The sequence below is a fragment of the Mandrillus leucophaeus genome, unplaced genomic scaffold, assembly GCF_000951045.1.
Source record: "Mandrillus leucophaeus isolate KB7577 unplaced genomic scaffold, Mleu.le_1.0 Scaffold26, whole genome shotgun sequence".
In the NCBI taxonomy this organism is placed as follows: domain Eukaryota; kingdom Metazoa; phylum Chordata; class Mammalia; order Primates; family Cercopithecidae; genus Mandrillus; species Mandrillus leucophaeus.
Window position 1 is genome coordinate 487,871 of NW_012102698.1, and position 7,002 is coordinate 494,872.

Consider the following 7,002-nt stretch of genomic DNA (forward strand, 5'->3'; position numbering starts at 1 on the left):
ATCACACGTGACATAACAGGAAGACAGGTGGATTCTCCACACACGCTCCACACTGAGTGATGTCTACTGAGTGCAGTACTATCAGCTCCCACGTCTGAGTATTCAAAACATCTTTCAGAAATAGACCAGAAGTATTATTTTAAAAAATAAAAATAAAAAACATCTTTATTATGATTATTTTCATCAGAAATAAGCCACCTAATACCTGTGAGGCTCTAAAGTTCAGTGGTCTTCTTTTTTTTTTTTGAGACGGAGTCTCGCTCTGTCGCCCAGGCTGGAGTGCAGCGGCACAATCTTGGCTCACTGCAACCTCCGCCTCCTGGATTCAAGCCATTCTCCTGCCTCAGCCTCCCCAGTAGCTGGGACTACAGGCGCACGCCACCACGACCAGCTGGTTTTCGTATTTTTAGTAGAGATGGGGTTTCATCATATTGGCCAGGCTGGTCTCAAACTCCTGACCTCGTGATCCACCCACCTCGGCCTCCCAAAGTGCTGGAATTATAGGCATGAGTCACCACACCCGGCCTAAGTTCAGTGTTCTTTTACATATATGAGCTCTTTATATAGCTGAGAATGTGTACTCTTTCAATAAACCGAAAAAATTAGTCCATAAAATGTTAGGAGTCTGGCCAGAAGGCCACAAGAAGCCACTGTTGGACAGTCCTGGCCACTGGCACAATCCACACCCAACTTTCAAACCCACCCAGCGGCTCTGGGCCCAGGGAGGAGCCTCCTAGACTGCAGAAAGCACCTCATCTGTGAGGACATATTTGGATAGGACAAGTCAGACATTTGGAATTTTTACTTAACATTTATTTCACAACTATCTCAAGTGCTAAGCAACTGAGAAGTAGTCATTTTAATGTACTCTTTCATCAATAAGCATTAAATAAGTCTGCTCAAAACACTCAAGCCCTACAAACTGTCCCTATGAAAAATGTGGCAAGAAAAAATAACAAAAACAAATGAGTAGCCTTTTCACATACAGAAAGGTGTTTAGCGATCCAAACTCAGAGAGAAAAACAGTCCTTTCGGCAGATGAACAAATAGTTTCCTCTGTGAGTGACACAGTCTGGGATATTTGAATTGCCAAACATAACTCATAATGACAACCACCAAGGAAGCAAAGCCTAATGGAAAAGCCCCAGGATGGCAACCAGGAACCCCAGTTCTGGTCCCAGGACGGCCTCTGGCTGTGTGCTCCATCAACGTGCTGACCAAGCCTGGCCCACTTGCTTCATCACAGGAAGGAATATCTATTGCCACCCATACCACTCCGAAATGTTTTGAGGACCAAAGATGAGAGATGGAAGTGCTTTGGAAAGTGCACCTTCTACAAATCCAAGTCAGCATTATTATTAGCTCAAAGATGACCCGGAAAAGAGGATTACAGAATATCACAGGTGAGAGGGAGCTTAGCGATGGAATGATTCAGTTCTTAATCTGGGTTCAGGCCTACGAAGCTGTCCCCCTTCGTGGGAAGGGGTCACAGTTGCTATCAGATTTGCAAAAGGTGAAGGTCCTCTAAGTTCTTCCATTTACAAATGTGAAAACTGAGACCCGGAGTTCTGTGTTGATTGTCCCAGACCTCAGGGTTAGTCAGGAAAAGGCTGGACAAGACCCCAAGGCTCCTAGTCTCCATCCATGCTCCTCCCCCTCTGTTATCCCATATTCTTGGGAGGAAAAATAATCATATAAATTTTATCTGGCCACAGAAAACCTCTATAAACCACCATACATGCACTTTCCAAAGGTACAGCAAAATCTCTAGTCTTACGTATCGTTTTTAAGGCTTCTTGAGAGATCTTTGATAACTGAAACATCATTTTATTATTTCTTTTCTTTTTCTTTTTTTTTTGAGACAGAGTCTTACTCTGCCTTCCAGGCTGGAGTGCAGTGGCGCAATCTCGGCTCACTGCAGCCTCTGCCTCCTGGGTTCTAGTGATTCTCCTGCCTCAGCCTCCTCAGTAGCTAGGATTATAGGCGCCTGTCACCGTGCCCGACTATTTTTGTATTTTTAGCAGAGACGGGGTTTCACCATATTGGCCAAGCTGGTCTCGAACTCCTGACCTCAAGTGATCCTCCCGCCTCAGCCTCCCACAGTACTGGGATTACAGGCGTGAGAACTGCGCCCAGCCCCATTTTATTATTTCTATATTCTCATCTCTGTCTAGTTCAGTGCCTGAAGTCAAGAAACACGCAAATGATTTTTTAAGGATTGAAAATACGCCGGGTGTGGTGGCTCACACCTGTAATCCTAGCACTCTGGAAACCCGAGATGGGAGGAGCACTTGAGGCCAGGGGTTTGAGACCAGCCTGGCAAAGATGGCAAAAATCCCATCTCTATTTAAAAATACATATATATATTTCTTTTTTTTTTTTTCCCTAATTGAAAATTAAAAAGACCCGCCAGACGCGGTGGCTCACGCCTGTAATCCCAGCACTCTAGGAGGCCGAGGCGGGTGGATTACAAAGGTCAGGAGATCGAGACCATCTTGGCTAACACGGTGAAACCCCATCTCTACTAAAAATACAAGAAATTAGCCAGGCATGGTGGCGGGCGCCTGTAGTTCCAGCTACCTGGGAGGCTGAGGCAGGAGAATGGCGTGAACCCAGGAGGTGGAGCTTGCAGTGAGCCGAGATCAGGCCACTGCACTCTAGCCTGGGTGACAAAGCAAGTTTCCATCTCAAAAAAAAAAAAAAAAAGAAAAGAAAAAAGACCTTATTCTAGGAAACAAGAAAGACTCTATGATGCTTTAAGTTTTATTAAGCAAACAGATGAACATGCAATTATGGGAATAAACATAATTCAATAGGTAACTTAAGGAAAGACGGTTTTTAATTGTTTTATGTGTGTTTTTCATCAAAATGTCAAAACTTGTGTTCTTTGGTGGCCACTATCCCTCAAGTAGTTACCCTTGGAACTGCAGAGATACCAAAAAATGACGCATTGTGCAGAATAATTTGAGAATTCTTTGAAGCCTGTCTCCAGTCCACAGACAGAGCATACTTTATCTGAATACTAAAATTCTGCACAAATTCCTACAAAACTAACCCAAGAACCACCACTGGGACGCATCTGGAGTCTATCTGGGGCAAGGACGAATGATACTTTCTGGTATGTGAGGGATCCGTGCCCTGGCCATAAGGAAAGACTCTACCTGTGGAATGCAAACTGACTTCGTAACTAAGGCATTGCTGCACTGCCCTCAGGTATGCAACTACCATTCCAAACAACCTAACTGGAAAAAAACTAAGCCAGCACTATCGCTCACATGAATGTGGTCATTAATCGCATAATCTGCAGGGTGGCCTCCACAAAGCTGCCATTATAATCTGATGGCAGATAAAGCAGGCCCGAGTCAGCTGGGCCTGATGAAGGTGGTCAGAGAGCATCTGGTAAATGCCACTGCAAACTCTAAACATAAGGTGCCATCACTATTATTAAAGAAACCTTTCGATCTGTTTGACATTCCACAACATCCGGAATCATCCACTGATAACCCCTTCAGAATCAGGAAGCCAGAGCATGGCGCCCTTAACACAGCACGGACTTTCAAGGTATAAAGAAACAAAAGGCAAGGACGTTTGCGCAAGGCCAAGGTGGGCAGATCACTTGAGGTCAGGAGTTCCAGATCAGCCTGGCCAACATGGGGAAACCCCATCTCTATTAAAAATACAAAAACTAGCCAGGCAAGGTGGCAGGCACCTGTAATCCCAGCTACTGAGGAGGCTGAGGCAGAGGAATCGTATGAACCCGGGAGGCGGAGACTCTGTCTCAAAAAATAGAAAAAAAAAAAAAAAAGCAAGGACAAATGCCCTTCTGCTCCCACTCCAGAAATGCCTGGCCATCAGAGATGTGGATGGGTACCCAGGATTAGGGAAAAGTCAATGTTATCTCCCTGCAGAATGCTATGTTGGAAACCCAGATTTTTTTTTTTAATATATGCATACTTTTAGATTATTTATTTTTAGACAGAGTCTCTGTCACCCAGGCTAGAGTGCAGTGGCATGATCTCAGCTCACTGCAACTTCCATCTCCCGGGTTCAAGCAATTATCATGCCACAGCCTCCCAAGTAGCTGAGATTACACATGTGCACCACCACGCCAGATTAATTTTTTTTTTTTTTGAGACGGAGTTTTGCTCTTGTTGCCTAGGCTGGAGTGCAACAGCCCGATCTCGGCTCACCGCAACCTCTGCCTCCTGGTTTCAAGCAATTCTCCTTCCTCAGCCTCCTGAGTAGCTGGGATTACACATGTGAGCACCACCACGCCCGGCTAACTTTGTATTTTTAGTAGACATGGGGTTTCTCCATGTTGGTCAGGCTGGTCTCGAACTCCTAACCTCAGGTGATCCGCCCACCCCGGCCTCCCAAAGTGCTGGGATTACAGGCGTGAGGCACCACGCCCAGCCTTAATTTTTGTATCTTTAGTAGAGACGGGGTTTCACCAGGTTGGCCAGGCTGGTCTCTTAAGTTCTGACCTCAGGTGATCTGCCCGCCTTGGCCTTCCAAAGTGCTGGGATCCCAGGCGTGACCCACCACCCAGCCTAGCTTATTTAAATATCACATCACAACTTCATATACATTTGAGATTAAAAGTAATAAAGTTCCAAGTCCCAAAGCAGCACGAGCTAAGGATACCATTTCCATTCAAACGAGTTGTTATTCTTCTCCCAAAAAGTGGATAGAGTGCAGACCTAATCACCCATCTACTTCTCTGTGTTATGTTACTTTCCCAAGTAATAAATATCATCAGCCTAATGGCCACTTTCTTTAAAGCTTTAAGACTATTGTCAAAAGAAAAACACACCACACACCACAGAAATGTTTTTGATGTAGTGGCTTCATATCTCAACTAGCATAACCTCACCAAGGAGGCTGTCAAACTCTAGAATTAAGTTTAGGTCCACACAAGTGAAAGTTTTCCAGGTGAATCAAGAGAGATCCAAGCTGCACTGGCACAGCTTCAATGCCTCTACGAGGAGGCTGCATGCAGGCCGGCTCATGAATCAAGCGGAATGACAACATCTTGGGCAAGAACAGGAGGGCTGGCATTCAACACTGCCCACCTGGTCAGCTCCCTTGCCCTGGGCTCCAACCTGGCAATCCCAGGAGGGTTAAAGCAGAACTTCAGCACATGGGAATAACTGCAGAGGAAGGCACCGAAAAGGAGGGAAGGAAGAAGGTGTGAGCTCACCGTCTGCAGCTGAGGTTCAAACTCTTTGAGCTGGTCTCTTGCTTTTCATCAAGACAGCAAGGCAGTATTTGGTGAACAGTGTACCAAGTAGCCCTGGAGACTCTGAGCAGCCTACTCCCTTAACCACAAAAACACGGGACAGGCAGGGGTAAAACGAGAAGACAGGATCCAGGAATGGTGCACGCACGCAGTCAAAGGCCACCTTCCCTCAGCCACCCAAGCTGAGAGTTGCATCCCCAGGTCCTGTTAAGCCTCAAAGCTGCAGCCGTGTGGGCCCCAAGGCAATAGCACAGCTTGCTCCTCTGACCAACCAACTCCTTCTGAAAAGAAAATCGACTTTCTCTGATGGAGTCGAAACCCATTGAATCAATGAAATTCAACAGGAGCAGCAGTCACTACCTCTCCAATCGCGGACCTCTCAGGATGCCTGGTCAGGCTTAAAAGCCCTAGAGGAGTTAGGGAGTTCGGATTTCTGATTCAGTGAGTCTGGGGAAACTCCGACGAGGGTCACAAGGGCAAACCTCCCCAGCCTCTCCTGCTTGGCCCCAGTCCTAGGACGAGCTGCGGTAAGGGCTTTGCTCCCCCCGCCCTCCCCAGACACACACACACACACAGAGCCGGGACAGGGAGGGTGGGAAGGAAGGAAATGGAGGCCGCTCATCAAAGCGCCCCAAATCAGCGCATCCGCGTGTGTCCTGCGTCGCCCCCAAGGCCACCCCAGGACCAAGCCCTGCCCTCTCACCGGAGCGTCCCAGCCACGCCTCCCCTCCAGCGCTGCTCCGGCAGCCTCGCCTAACCTCTGCACGCCTCGGATTCCCAGCTTCCTCCCAAATCGCGTCCCTCCAAAAGTCGCCCTAGCGCCTTCTGCAGCTGTCTACACCTCCCCCACTCCATTAGCAGCCCTTAACCCCCGACGGCCTGCTCCTGCACTTCTCTCTTCGGCAGGCCCCGGACCCCGGAAAACTACCCTGCTCCCACAGCGCCGCCCCCATGGGCCCCCGCCCCTTCCCGGAGCCGACCCCACTCGCCCTCGTCCTCCCCAAGATGTCTTCTCCGGGCGGCCCCCGGGGCTCCGAGCACTCGCCCCCTCCCACGGAGACAGGAAGTTCCGCGCGGCCCGACCTGCTTCCCTCAGGGCGCGGAGCTCGGCGCGGCGGCCCTAAAAGGGCGCGGGCCCGGCCGCCGACCAGCGCCCCCGCGTCCCGCCCGCGGCGCCCCAACCGTCGCAGCGACCCCTCACCTCGGCGGCCACTCACCTCCCAATCCGCCGCACACTCCGCTCAGGCTGCGACGGCGTCTCCAGCCCCGGCTCCGTCCCGGCTCCCGCTCCCGCTGTTGCTCCGGCAGCGCTGCCCAGCCCTGCCCAGACCCCCCGCGACCGCTTCTGCCGCCAGCCGCGACCGCACCGCCCTCGCCTCTCCCTCTGGGCTCTGCCCATTGGCTGCCGGACGCAGAGCCCCGCCCCACAGCCTCTCCGGCGCCCCCGATTGGGCCAACTGAGTAGAGCGGCGGCTCAGCCCCTGTGAGCACGAGGGAACGCCCCAGGACGCGTATTGGTGACTTCTCCTGTCAATCAAAGGGGGTGCCTATTTAATGGACTGCGAGGGTGGCGCAGGTTACTCTCCCAAAGCAGTTTGCCGGTGGTGGTCTCTGAGACTCGCTTCCCAGGGCCGGAGTTTTGCGGTTTCATCGGCACCCAGAGGTGGAGGGCGCGGCAGGGCAGCGCCGCACCTGACCGGAAGTTCAGGAAACGTAATCCTACAGTCTATCAGAAAGTTTCCTCTCCCAAGGGACTCAGAGAA

At 50.2% G+C, this 7,002-nt stretch overlaps 1 protein-coding gene across 2 annotated transcripts in view; it reads right to left on the minus strand.

Moving 5' to 3' along the window:
- PACSIN2 (protein kinase C and casein kinase substrate in neurons 2) overlaps positions 1–6,615 on the minus strand; it is a 145,833-nt gene extending 139,218 nt beyond the window's left edge. The window contains exon 1 of one of the 2 annotated variants that reach the window (XM_011983998.1): positions 6,457–6,615. The gene's annotated coding sequence lies outside the window, so the exon portion shown is untranslated. The remainder of the gene's footprint in view (positions 1–6,456) is intronic. The other variant, XM_011983997.1, reaches the window with a different exon arrangement.
- Positions 6,616–7,002: the final 387 nt, after the last annotated feature.